Raw genomic sequence first — 13,687 nt, forward strand, 5'->3', positions numbered from 1 at the left:
GGGATCCAGGGGAATCCACATCCCATCCTGGGCAAATCACTGTCCTAGAGACACTGAGGAAATAGTGATGGGAAAGGCTGGCAAAGAAGCCTGGAGGAGGAATTTAGGATTCAGGAATTGGACTCAGGAATCCTAGCTGGGACTCAGGGAGCCTGGAGTGGTTCAGTGCCTGCTGGGGATGGGGAAGGAGGCAGGTGAAGCACCCAGGGAGCCAAATGAGAGATTTCCATCCTGGAGCTATTTTCAACTCGGTTGTTTCCCGTGGGGAATTCCCATTCAGCAAAGAATGGAGCTGTTCTTGTGGGTAATTCAGCGAAGCTTTGTGATAGAATCTTCTATTAGAAACTTGGTAAAGTGTAGAAAATACTCCAAGAATTATCCATCTCATCAAAGCTTTTGAAAACAAATTACTATTGCAGCAAAGGGGAATTGTCCAGGCAGCATGAAGTTAACCCAGGAAGCAACTTTACCTTCTAACCACATTAAAATCAAAGATTATGATGATGAAATGATGGCATTATTTACAGTAAGTGGTAGAATTCCTAAGGAATGCATGGAATCTGCCTTTTCCTAACAGAAAGCAGTGACTCAACAACCAACTGACACTGTGACCTCAGCTGCCTAAAAGGACCCAACTGGCTTTGAAAAATATTTCCTTATGTTTCAAAAGGAAAAAAAAGAAAATCCTGCTGAGGTATTAAGATTTGTTGGCAGTATCTCTTGCTCCTGCAGTACACAGAATTCAGAGTATCTCAGGCCTTGACAACCAAGAAATGAAAAGTTATGGGACAAGAAAATCCAGATTTAAATCTTCCCCTGCTGAGCTGGCAGTTGGACTGCAAATTGTTTGCATGCAAAGGTGGAGTCGCTGTGAGCAGTGGTTGAAATGTCTAAATGGAGCTGTTGATTGGATTGAAGGAGATTTATTAAACTTTGCCTGTTCACCTCGTGGACAGTCTTTCTGCATGTTTATGTTTCATTTCCATGGGAAATGGGGCCCATTTTCTATCAGAAAGATGAATGGGAGATAGAGATGCGGGTTTGCTGATATTCAGAGTACTGAGCTGGTTGTCATCTGGGGAGGGGGAATTACAGAAGAGCATTTCTTCCTGGAGGGTATGGAAAAGGCAGAGGCAGACTTGTCCTGGAGGTGCACAGAGAGAGGCTTGGGGAAAAGGAAATCCCAGCTGGATGGAAGGAAAATTAAATCACCAGGAAGGTTGTTGGGCACTGGAAAGGCTGTAAAATGTGAGACTGGATTGAGAATGGCCTCAGCATCCTGGTTGAGTTGGACCTCCCTGGAGTGTGAGGTTGGATTGGAACCTCCAGAGCATTCTGTGATCCCAACCTGCAGGAAATGCAGATTTCCCATGGAATGAAGGAGCCAGGAGGCTGCAGGTCAGGTGTGCTGCCCTAGGTCAGCACCATGGGGTCACTCTGGCCTCTGACCACTCCAGGATTTACAGCATTTACACACCTCAGTCCTGCCTGTTGGCCTCTGTGTTAGCAAGAGTTAATTCAGATTGTAATTAGCACAGCAAGGAAAATGCTCCAGGTTGTGTTAGTGCTGGGGAAGGGTGAGGTGCAGGGCAGGAACAGGAGTTGAGGGTGAAAAGCAGAAATCTATAGATCATTTCTGATCCATCCGAAAGTTACATTTACTCTGTGCTAATTATTTTTTTCCTTCATCTAACCATTGGATTTCTTGCCATCACACTGGTTTGGAATGGCCAGGATTACCTGCAAACAGATAACCATTCTCCTAGGTTGGTTTGCTACAAAACCATTTCATTCTGTATTAACTTTGCACAACAAAAACATTTTAGACTTTCTGTGAAGAGGGTTTTGGTGTGAGATTTTTGCCCTGATGACATCCAGTGTATATTTTCATGTTGGATTATTTCATGGATATTCTGCTTGCTCATATTTGCTGCACACAGGCTACCAAAAATCAGAGATTTCAGGAAATAAACACCTGATTTCTTCCAGTTTTAGCAGCAGAGGCTCATAGATCACAGAGCAAGCACTGGACACAAATATCCCATTTTAGGACCTCAGTGCAATGCACTGCAAGGGATATAACTGCTTTATGACTTATAGCCATGTCTGCCTGGATTCTCACTCCGAGGGATTCCAGCCACATGATTTAGGATTCCTACTTGGGGCCTCAACTGCTGCTTTGCCTTATTTATCAAAGCCACCTGAGTGTGCCTTTGTCTGCTCTCTTAAGGAAGAATGGCATGGAAAGAGGAGGAGAAGGGAATGTGCAGGACGAGGATCTGGAATTGTAAACAAGGGGAGAGAACAGGGAAAAGCTCAGGCTGGAGAAGGGAATTAATGGTGGGAATAAAGAGTGAAATGGAGAAAAAGATTATGAAGGCTAAATGTCATGGAAGAGCATTCAGCAACACTCGTGGCTTTTTAGATGTCTCTTGCAAAGAAAGCAAGGAAAAAAGTGTTTGGGACAAAGACCCTGCTTTTTTTCCTTTTTTTCTTTCTTTTTTGGGGGAAAGGGTTGGGTTTTTGTCTTTTTTTGGGTTTTTTTGCTGGTTTTTGGGTTTCCACCCCTTTCCATGGACACCTCCCACCATCCCAGGTTGCTCCAAGCCTTATCCAACCTGGCCTTGGACACTGCCAGGGATCCACAGCATCTCTGGGAAATCCATTCCAGGGCCTCACCACCCTCACAGGGGAGGATTTATTTCCCCTAGTAAAGAATTCTACTGTTTAATTCTCCACAGCAAAGAATTCTATTTATAGTGAAGAATTCTTTTTTGTAGTAAAGGATTTCTTTCACTGACTTCAGTGGGACTTTGTAGGAACGGAGATGTCGGGGTAATTTGGGATTTAGTTTTAGATGAGTTGAAAAAAATGAGAATAAAAACTGGGCTGAAGTGGGATGAAGAGAGGAATATGGGAAGAAATTAAGCTTTTATATAAGTGGGGTTTTTTTGTTTTTTAATGCCTGTGAATGCTGTTGCTTCATTTACCATGAGAAAAACCTAGATGGCAATTCTAGCGACGTGGAATATTTAATTTGAGATTAGGATCATTCTGTAGGAGCAAAAAGGGTGTATATTTATGGTCTGCCAACCACCAATGGGTGGTAAGGAAACCACCCAAACTGAACCTTTTAAACGAGATAAATAGCTGAAAGTTTGGAACAATATCATTATTTTAACATGGATACTCCTTAGCTAAGCTTTTGAAAGCTTTTCATGTCTTTCCTTGAAAACTTTCAATATTATCTCACGTGGCATAAAATTCTTGCAGGTCAAAATTGCTTTGGTGGTTTAAACTGGTGAGTTAAATTGGCAACACCACCACGAAAAGGATAATTTCCCTTTTTCTCCAGCAGCCAAACTGGTTGGACAGAGTTCTGCCCACTTCCTCTTGCCCATTCATTCCCTCTCCACGTGAAGGTTTTCTCCTCTTTTTGTGGTGGTGGTTCTGTGGGCTGAAGAAATGGTGCAGATAAAACAGATTTTTGTGTTTTTATTGGGAGGAGGAAGGTGATTCAGATGGGTTCTGTGAAATCTCCTCCTATGGGTTCAGTTTGCCATTGTTTATTTGGTTCTTTGCATTTTTCTTTTTCCATTTTTACTGGAAATGTGTATTTCCAGTCTCCTACTTATCCCAACCAACCATTAGGAGCTACAGGATCTTTGAAAACATGAAGAACTTCTAGGAAACTTTTACATTTAAACCACAATTTTATCCTTGGGCTCAAACTCCTCCTTGCTGCCCTGAGAGGTTTTATGGCAATGCAGACATAAATTTCCCTTTCTTGGGATTTTTGCACCCCTGGATCCATCAGGATACTCAGAAAGTGAAGCCAACACAGCCTTGGTGGTTATTCCTGGTGACAGAAACCAGGATGTGCTGATTGTGGCTCTCCTGGCAAATGGCTGGGAAAAATAAATAAATTATGAAGTCCACCCAGAATTATGTTTTTTCTTATTTAATAAAAAATAGAAGGGCAAAAACCTACTAATACTTTTTCTTAATGTACCTAAAGTCCCATCTTTTCCAAAAGGCAGCACAGCAAGCTGTGAGGAAATGGGATTTTATCTTCCATTTCACCAAGGCAGGAATACAGGCACGGCTTCAAATAAATTTGCTATTAAGAAAAAGTCCATTATTCCATTTAAGGAGGATTCTGAAGTTTCCAGGAGTGATTTGCAGGGGCTGATCTGTATGAGCTGCACACGCAGCTGAAAAGGGAGATAAATTCCTTGCTGTTAGTAACACAATCATCTCTCAAGGTATTTTTTATTGAATTAGATTGGCGTAACTAAAGTGCTCCTGATGTCATTTGTGGATGCTCCTAAATCATCAGCTAAAGAGCAGCTGCTCTAAGTTTGGCCAAAGGAAGGAATGAAGTTTTTTGGAAGATTATATTCCTCGTTGCTGATTCCAATCAATCAGAATTTGATATTTGTGTACGGGGCTTGGTTTAAAAGCATTGTAATTATGGCAGTGCTATCAATCTTATGTTAATGGAGAAGGAAAAAAAAATATTAAATATGAGCCATTCTTCAAGGCTGAATATGCAGAGGATGTTCCTTATGGAATGAGGATGAAGGGAAAGCAGGTGGAGTAATAGGTGTATGTGAATGGAGGCCTGGAAAAGTGGGAGACGTGGATTAAAAACATTTTAATCTCACAGAAAATCTGTTACTAGATTTCAGTGTGACGGTGAACACGCTCTGCTGTACAAAGAGTTATTCCTCTGTTCAATCTCGTGGGATTTGGAGGCAGTTATGAATTAATTTGTTTCCAGGAGTTCCATCAAAAGAGAAATCCTTCGTAAAACTGCAGGTGTTAAAATACAGAGCAAAAAATGCTTCTTGGTCTGGGAAATCAGACAGAGTTCTTAGTTGAATATTGGAATTAAAGTGCAGAAAAGACCCCCCTGAAACCTGTTAATTATTACTCTCAGATTTCAGAGAAATGCTTTCTCTAGACTTACTTTCAGGTTTCTTTCCTTAAAAATAAAGAAGATATTTGTGATTTCATGGAAATGGCCATATAGTTTGGCTTACAATCACACTCAGATTTACTGTTTGAACATTGATAGCCGTTAAATAAATTAAAATATCCAGGAGAAGAGGCAGGGCAGCCCAAAACCAGGCAGGAACTGCTTGAAACGTGATGTAAAACTGCATTATATGCTGAATAATTACAATTCAGTCAAAAGAACAGGAAAATACTGTTGAATAGGAATTGTCCTAAGATCAGCCAATTAATACAATTTTTCTGTTGCGTTTGATTGCCTTTTCTGTCCTTTGAAGAAGCCAGAAAATAAACCAAGAGATGTATCTGAAGAGATGCATTTTTTCCCTTTGGCTGTGGAACCACAGATTGATACATTCAGAAATTTACAACATTTTGGGCTTCAGAATGTTTCTAATTTCAAATCTTTCTTCAAACAACCCAGGCTCAACCCTATGCCATTTTTTTCCCCTTTTTAAAAGGAAGTATCTGAAGAGATGTCAGTGTTTTTTATCTTTGGTGAAGTGTCCTCTTTTCAGGTTTTGTTTCATTTCTGGTTTCCAGTGTTTGAAAGCACAGCCACATTAATTATTTCATAATAGTAAATGTCAGCGTGCAGTTGTCTCCAAACCCACCAAAAATAGAACTTTTAGTCCAACATGCAGGTTTGCAATGTGAGCACTGCTAGAAAATAACCATTCAGAAATTAAACCCACAGTTCTCCAATTCAGCTCCTCGAGTTTTCAGCTCTATGTTTGGAAAAATCAGAGTGTGGCATCAGCTCCCTGTGCAGATTTGTTACAGACACAGCCTGCCCTGGAGGGTGACAGCCACTGCCACAAACCAGAGGGGAATATTTTTGGAACCATCCAAACAGCAGAGGAAGAACATCCTGTTATAAACACAGCCAGACTCGCGTGGCTGGAAAAATATTCTTCTCTTTTCTTTCCCCACCATGCAAAAAAACAAACAGCACGGGGAGTGTTCTCACCCCTTCCATTCATTGCTCCAGGTTTGCACATTTTTGGGAGAATTCTGGCTCTTTGCAGGGTGACAGCTGACAGGAATGTTGTGTCTCCTTTCCAAGTGTGTCACCAAGCTAGCAGGGATTGGAGGAGGTCACTGAAACTCACTGTGCCACCACGGATTGCTGGGAGTGGAGTAAGGCTCTGTCACCTCCACGTGCTTGGGGAAGTGAATTCCATCTGGGAGAGTTTGGGTTGGGATGCAGGAGATGCTTGGAGGAGATGCAAAGGGTTTCTTTTAGATATATAAATTAGAAAAGGTCGAAATCCTCTTGTTTTGAGACGCTTTGGGTTTGCTGCTGCATCACTGAGAGGTGAGGGAGGTGGGAATGGTCACTTGGTGGTTATTTGGATTAGTCTGAATGCAGAGAGCACTTGGGTGAAATATGAGTAAATCTCATTGCTCTGCCAGCGCTTGCCTGACTACAAAGAAAGTTTATATTTAGTAAACTACTCACTCCTGTGACCCAGTTTGCTGGGGATGATAATTTCCTTAGCGTGGCACTGAGCTTGCTTTTCCCTGTTCAGTTTCTGTGAATGAGGGATTCTTCCCATCTCTGCATTTCCAAGGCAAGACTCTTGGAAGTGAACTTAGTCCATGGAATTCCTAATTCCCAACATCCCATCCATCCAGGTGAACATTCCCACCCCATGCAGCATCCCATGGCCTCCTCTGTTACACTGCTCAGCTTTAAAGAGAGATTAGCTGCTAAAAAAAGTGTTTAGAAGTAATCCAGAAAGGAAGAAAATGGAGATATTGGTGTTGGGAAGATAAATGGGATTTCTTTGTAATGTGGTTTGGGTCTCGGTGAGGGTTGGGGAATTCATTTCTTCCAGAAATATTTTGCTTCTCAGAAATTTTGATAGCGTTGGGATTTTGCCTGTAGTAAAAAATAAAGTATCTGTTGTCTGTATATGTAGAGAAAACACATTTGTTTATTCTATATATGTGTGTACATTCTACTTATATATAATATATGGTTTAGACCTAAATAGGAATATATAGAGACAAAGCAGTGCCCCACACCACAGCAACCCCAAAAACCCTTAAATCACAAAAATCAGTGAGGCTTTCCTACTTTTAGTTCAAATATCAATTTGTTTACTGATGGTAATTAGAAAATTCTATTTTAATAAATACCAGCAAGAAGCAGGGTGGAATTCTTCCTCAGGACAATCCTGGAGTAGAGTCATCTGTCATATGATCTCATTAGTCCTCACTCACTCATCTCTGACAAAACCAGGCCGACCTGGTTTATTCCTTTCTCACTTAAAACTATTCATTTCAAAGAAAGATTGAGGCAGCTTTTCAGCCTTAGTGTGGAGCACAAACAAGGAAAACACACGTGGTTTCCTCCTCTTTTTTTTTTTTTGCCTTTGGAGCTGAGCTGAATCATTCTGAGCTCCGAGGAAAATCCTGCCCTGCACCCCTCAGGTGTTAAAATAAAAACAAAAATCCCTTCTGGGTGTTTCCAATCTGCTGGTCCTTAACATTTGCCACTACCAAAAAAATTTTTAAAAAATCAGGAAATATTTTCTTAACTCTATGCGCAGATATTGTGTTATGCATCGAAAATTTCTGCTGTTTTCTGTGTGCATTTATCTTGCTGTGGAATAATCTTCATGTGACTGGAAGGAATTTTTTCTCCCAATCAAGACAAACACCTCCCAGAGGCAGCAGCTGATGGAGATTGCAGAGGCTTTGGAGTGTTTCTGTGCTGGTGCATCCCAAATATTCCCTTATCTAACAGCAAACCAGGGGAGGTTTTGCACCTGGTGGAGCTGACAGGTTTTTTTGTCATTCCTAAACAGCTCTAGGAAGCTCAGGCATGTTTTTCATCCATGAGGTTGAAGAATCTTCATGGAATCCTGGAATGGTTTGGGTTGGAAAGGACTTTAAAGCTCATCCAGTGCCACCTCCTGCCACCTCCCACTGTCCCAGGCTGCTCCAAGCCCTGCCCAACCTGCCCTTGGACACTTCCAGGGATCCAGGGGCAGCACAGCTTCTCTGGGAATTCCAGCCCAGCTCCTCCCCACCCTCCCAGCCAGGAATTTCCAAATTACTTTCACTGTAGCAATGAATTGTTGACCATTTCATAATTACTGTCGCGTGTTCAGACAGCTCAGCTTCTTCAAAGTTGCTGCACAGGAATAATTTTTAAAAACTAACAAAAATTTATGGGAAGTTTAGTAGCTCAGAAGATCCTAAATGTTGGGTTGTAACTGAAGAAATGTTTTGTCCCCAGTCCAGGAAGAAATTAAAAAAAAAAAAAAAAAAAAGAGAAATCACAACAGATTCTTCCATTTGAGCAGAGACATATGTTTGGTGGGTTGGCACCAGACTGGGATGCAGAATCGTGTAGAACCAACTCTTCATACTCTGGGATATTTAGAGGAACAACATTCAAAATAAGGTGCTGGAGGAGATGAGAAAAATAGACAAATGGGAAAAGAAGAATGGGGAGCACCTGCAGAGCTGCACAAAGGAATTCCAGGCACTGCTGGGCTGTGGTGAGCAGGAAAGGTGTTCAGGATCCATGGGGATCTGTTGGATGGAGCTTGGAGCAAGCTGGGATTGTGGAACTGGATGGGATTTAAGGTCCTTTCCAACCCAAACCATCCTGGAATTCTGTGGAACTCTGTCTTTATTTGTGTCTGTGTCCAATGTCTTACAGGAATCAGACACTGGAAATAAAATCCTGTGGTTTTAAACAGGAAACATTTTAATCTCATCAACAAATCCCCATTAATTGAAGGCGAGATCATAGTGACTCCTCCTATGGAGGAGGGTGATGACCATAAAATCCCACGAAGAAAAAAATTAAAACATTTGGGTGCCATTCAGCAAAATTAACAGGTCCCAAGAAATCCAGCAGATTCCCTTGAAAGATGTGGTTAAACACAGAAGAAACGTCTCCCCAGTGCTGTGATGCTCTGAGCCCTTGGAGAAGGCTTAGAGGTTTTGAGAACAAAATTAATGACACCCTTAACAATTATTGCAGTTGTTCTGTTTGGAGGGTGATGATTAAATCCGAGCAGAAATAACATCTGCAGCGGGAGCAGAGTTGAAATATCTGGATTGTGGTTGTGCAGTTCACAGGGAAAACAGAAAAATATCATCTATTAGCACAAAAGGCAACGTGAGAATGATTTACTTGTCAGGCAGAAAAATAAAATACGGATCTTCTCGTGGCACTTAAAAATCTGGGGAGATTAAAGCTGAATGGGGTTTTTGAAGCAGAGTTAATAGAAAAGCTCAACACCAAATTATGGGAGCAAAGTCACTTTTAGGGAAGGCAAGTCACAGGCTCTGAACCACTCTGGAGCCTCCAAACAAGAGCTGCTTGAAATGGCTCAATGAAATATTACATTTTCATCCCAGAGTTGCTCTGTATTTTGTGTTTTCCCTTTGAAATGCCATTTTTCACTCCAGTTCTCAGTCCGTTTTCCAGTTTTCAGCAGGTGAGCTTTCCTCTTTGGAGCCACTGATCCAAATTCTGTGTTGAACTTGAAATTGAACTTTAGAATTCTGAAAAGATCCTGCCTTGGCTTCCATTCCAGTTTATTCCTATTTACTGGGTTGGCTGAGATACCAAATAAAGGACCTCAAAGCCAACAGAGCTGCCAAAAAGTGCTGCTGGTTGAACTTGGTGATCTAAAGGATTTTCCCAACCTTAACAACTCCTTGATTCTAAGGAATTGTAGGTTTTGGCTGCACAGGGTGTGGATTTAAGGGTTTGGGTTTAGTGGTTTTGGGGCTGGAAAAGCCCTCTGAGGTCTTGGGGTCCAAGCTGTGCCCAATCCCCACCTTGTCACCAGGTGTCCCTTGGCCCTCAGAGCACCACCATTTGGTGTCTCACATTGGGTTCTCTGGTGATGTTCAGCTCATCACCAGATCTTCTTCTTCACCTTTAGTTTCACAGAAACTTCTCTGATTTCCAGGTGTTCCTTGAGCCTTCAGTTATGAAAAATCCACTTTTTTCTGTTCCTCTCCTGCCCCTCAACCCCACCTTGAACCATATCTGGAAATTCCCCACTGATCTGCTGGGGCAGTGTTGCTCCCAATGCCTGCACAGCAGCATTTTAGGGCTTTTCCTGGCTTTTTTTTGTGTCTGGAAGGTTTTCACACGCAGAAGGTTTTCAAATCCATCAATTCTAGCTGGGCAGGAGTGGAGGTGAAGGTTGCAGCCAATTGCTTTTTTAGATTTCCTGAGAAAAGGAGAGGGAACATCATTAGGGTGTGATCTGGGCAGTTTGATTGCAGAGACTGATGGGAGTTATTTCCTCTCCAAGGATTTCACATTTTTGGGAGCTCTAGAAAGAGCAGAGGATCCGTGTAGATATTCCATGTAGATATTCCATGTAAATATTCCAGAAGTTGCTGTTTTGTGGGAGAAGTTGGTTTGAAAGGTGTTTATTCTCAGGTGATGGAAGTCAGGGGGAATTTCCTTTGCTCAAAGTTGGATTCCTCCATAGCCTGAGAAAGTCTAAACCAAGTGGAATTGACTGAGGAAGAGGGGAAATTGTTTACAAGACAAATAGTTTCCTAGTAATTTTGATTTTATATTCATCTTTCCATAGTTACAGTGCTGAGATGGGAGAGCAGCACTAACAAATGATGCTGTGTGGTTCTATTGTTGAATAATTTTATTTTTTAAAAGCATAACTGGCATTTATAGTGACCTTGTCTTAAAGTTACCTTTAATTTCAAAGTCTGGGGAGGTGGTTTGACTTTTCATAATCTGTTAGTGCTTATAATGTGTCACATTTCAATACTAATTTGTAAGTTTATTTAATTTGAATCTCAACTCCTGGGATCCTTGCTGTTGTTATTTTGGTGTAGCAGTGAATTCCCCAAGTCAGGTGTATTTTTAAATACACTAATGCAGAGTAATTATCCAATTCCTCAAGCAGATAAATCCCTTCCCTTGTAGTATCTCTGCTGCTTAACTTTATTTTTAAACTCTTTATTTGAACAGCAGCTCCTAAATTCATGCCTTGCATGAAATGCACAATTGTGCCTTTTGAGTAAATAAATAAATCCAATTTAAAATGGGTTTGGAGCCCCATTTGCATCTCTCCTGGCTGATTTCCTGCCCTGGTGTTGTTCTGCAGATCCTTGCTGACGATGGTGGTCGCTGGAGGCAGCACTGGTGAAGATTATCTCATTTACAGGCAAGATCTCTGAAATCTGTTCCCTTCAGACAGCAAAGGTAACTCAGATGATCCACTTCATGCGTTTGGCTAGAAGTAATTTTGGTTTTGTGCTCCAAAATTGAGCAGCAGCTGAAGTTTGGGAGGCCCTGCCAACTTTTAACTTCTTGTTTTAATGTTTATTTATGCTAAAGTGAAAAATAATCTCCATGGAAAAGCTCAGTGGCTTCTCCTCCTTTTAGTTTCAGGAATCTGAGTCCTTCCTCAGCTTCTCTTTTTTTCCCTGCATTTCATGTTTTTCTTGATCCTTCTTTTCTCATGAGGTTTTTGACCTGCAGATCACTTACACTATTTCTGGGGTATTGATGAGAATCAGTGTTACCTTAAAATCTGAAGTGTGATTGAAGATTGGACTTATGGTAAAAAGACAAAAATGAAGTGAAAAAAGGGTAAAACAGTGGTAAATCTCTGGAAGATTTCTATAGAGTTTAAAAATGTGACTTTAAATTAAATACTGAAGGCACAAATCCAACGTGTCTTGTGCCATTTCTTTCCTCTGCTTGTGTTATTTATTTATTACCAATAAATGCTCTCCCAATCCAAATAAATGTGAGGCTATCCAGGAGAGTTTTGTTTATATATAATATTTTCCTATTTTGAAACTAACTCTGCATCACACTGTAGGTAATATGGGACCATTTTTTTTTTTCCTGTTATGGAAATAGAGCTAATTTTCCCACTCATTATCTGTTGTTAATTTAATGTGTGGCAATATCTGAAATTTAGTGCTGATTATGGCAGTAGATTTTTGGTTAGCAGTACAGCTCATCTATGAGCAAACCAATTAAGACATCATTTCAGAATATAATTGAGCTCCTAATGGGCCACTTGAATTCACTGGGAATTTACATATTTGCCTTTCTTTGCTTTAGCAGAGAGGTCCAAAATGAGGCTGCAGCTCCAGTTTTGAACTTCTGGAGGCACCAAGTCCAGCTGAGGCTTTTCAAAGTGCAGCCTGTGAAATGCTCTTGAATGAGGGCATGGAGAGATTCATGGAAAAGCTCCTCAGTTCACAAATCTGAATTTGGGTGCCTCTTGGTGGATGGGAATTTGAGGAATAAAACCTCCACTGTTCTTAGGATACTGTGGTCCAGGTGATGCTCTTCCCACCTGGGATGCAGCAGAGTTAAAACTGATTGAAGTGCAAAGTTTGTTCAGTGTTTGGGATTAATTTTCTTCTTTTGGTCAAGTCAGGATTGGCTGGAGAAAGGCTCATTCTGCAAATCTTTATAATACATATATAATATGTATATATTATATATAATCTGTATTTTCAAGCAGCATCAATAGAGAATTCTTGGAAGGGCTTTGTTAGCCCAGGCAAATAAGTGTCTCAATTACAGAGTCTTTGAAAATGAAGGGGAAAAAAATGAAGGCAGTTCTTTTCCCTTTTCATTTCCCCTTAGTTTTGGGGGAGTTTTGGCCCTCAGAAGGAAGGTTTTTACATTTAAAAGACAAAACAGGGCTGAGAGAGGTTATTTATACCTCTGCCTTATTGAGGGGTTGGGTTTGTTTTGTTGTCACTCTTCCCTTCCAGGATAGACCTTTGCATATGTTTTTATTTGTTCTAAACTGGGAACCTAACACCATTTGGTAAAGGGAAACCAAATGTTTTGGGGGAATAATTATCGAAGTCTGTGTGTGTTTGGGTTCTGAAAAAACATCTTTTCTATGTGAAAAACTAGGGCAGGGGAAAGTAGTTTTTTTCTGTTGAGGTTCATGTTGTACTGGTTATTTCCTGAAAGTTTTAATATGTACATGTGGATAAACCTCAGGATGCTGCAGTGAAATCCAAGAAAACATTCAGTTCTCATTCTCACCATCTTAGCTTCTATTTTGTCCCCTTTTTTCCCCCCTCACTGAAGTGCCCACGTTGCATAGGTATTGCAGCCACTGCTGCTCCATTTATTTGATCTATTTTTAAAAGATTCTCTGGATGGAATCCACATTCCTGTGCAGTCCAATACTTCCAAACCTTGCTGACCCTGCCTCACCCACTCAGACCTTGTGCATTATCTTTAATTATATGATAACATGCTATTTTCCTCCATAGGAAACCCTTCCATTAAATAGATGGAATTTAACCAGCAATCCTCTGCCTTTAATTGTTCAATTCATGGTTCCACATCTTCTGTCCTCAGTAATGCTCAGGCAGATGGAATTCACAGTTTGCCTTCCTGCTTTGTTGTGCTTTTCAGCAACAGGTTTTGGAGAGTTCCAGGCTGGTTTGGGTTGGGAGGGACATGAAAATTCATCCAGTGTCCCCATGGCAGGGACAGTCCCACTGTCCCAGGCTGCTCCAGCCTGGCCTTGGACACTGCCAGGGATCCAGGGGCAGCCACAGCTTCTCTGGGAATTCCATCCCAGCCAGGAATTCCTAATTCCCAATCTCCCATCCATCCCTGCCCTCTGGCAGTGGGAAGCCATTCCCTGTGTCCTGTCCCTCCAGCCCT

General features: G+C 41.2%; 1 protein-coding gene across 3 annotated transcripts in view; it reads left to right on the top strand.

Moving 5' to 3' along the window:
* The window catches only part of MBD5 (methyl-CpG binding domain protein 5), a 103,598-nt gene that overhangs the window by 30,453 nt on the left and 59,458 nt on the right, over positions 1-13,687 (top strand). For all 3 annotated transcript variants that reach the window (XM_085067163.1, XM_085067162.1, XM_085067164.1), the window contains exon 2: positions 11,136-11,233. The gene's annotated coding sequence lies outside the window, so the exon portion shown is untranslated. The remainder of the gene's footprint in view (positions 1-11,135; positions 11,234-13,687) is intronic.

This window comes from Lichenostomus cassidix, chromosome 7 (genome assembly GCF_008360975.1).
Source record: "Lichenostomus cassidix isolate B80296 chromosome 7, HeHo_3.0, whole genome shotgun sequence".
Taxonomy (NCBI): Eukaryota; Metazoa; Chordata; class Aves; order Passeriformes; family Meliphagidae; genus Lichenostomus; species Lichenostomus cassidix.